The following is a 541-nucleotide window of genomic DNA, read 5'->3' on the forward strand; positions in this document are numbered from 1 at the left end:
TAACCAGGGTCAGGGCTCAGTGTGGGCTCAGGATCAGGGCTCAGTACAGGACAATGATTAGATCTTAGAGAGTGACAAGGATCAGGGTTCAGTACGTAACCAGGATCAGGGCTCAGTGTGGGCTCAGGGTCAGGGCTCATCATGTGACCAGGATCAGAATGTAACAGTATCAGGGCTCAGTGGGTGCCTGGGATCAGGGATCAGTGCAGGGACAGATTACCCAATAAGCAAAGCAATCAGTCAAACAGGGGCAACAGGTATTCAAAATAAAGACCCATAGATGACAAGCAGACGGGACACAAAGAAAAGCGAGGGTCAAAGTGGAAGGGAGCTTGCTGTTGGATGTCATCGAGTTGGGAATGACTGATAGAGACCTTATGTCCAACAGAACGAAACACTGCCCAATCATGCACCAAGCTCTCAATCATTGTCATGCTTGAGCCCATTGCTGCTGCCAGAGGTTGGTCCCTACTGATAATATTTATGAAGTATGAGAGACAAAGTCTGGCCATCAAAATGGATGTCAGGAGAGACACTGAAA

Source organism: Chrysochloris asiatica, unplaced genomic scaffold (assembly GCF_000296735.1).
Source record: "Chrysochloris asiatica unplaced genomic scaffold, ChrAsi1.0 scaffold00001, whole genome shotgun sequence".
NCBI classification, from domain to species: domain Eukaryota; kingdom Metazoa; phylum Chordata; class Mammalia; order Afrosoricida; family Chrysochloridae; genus Chrysochloris; species Chrysochloris asiatica.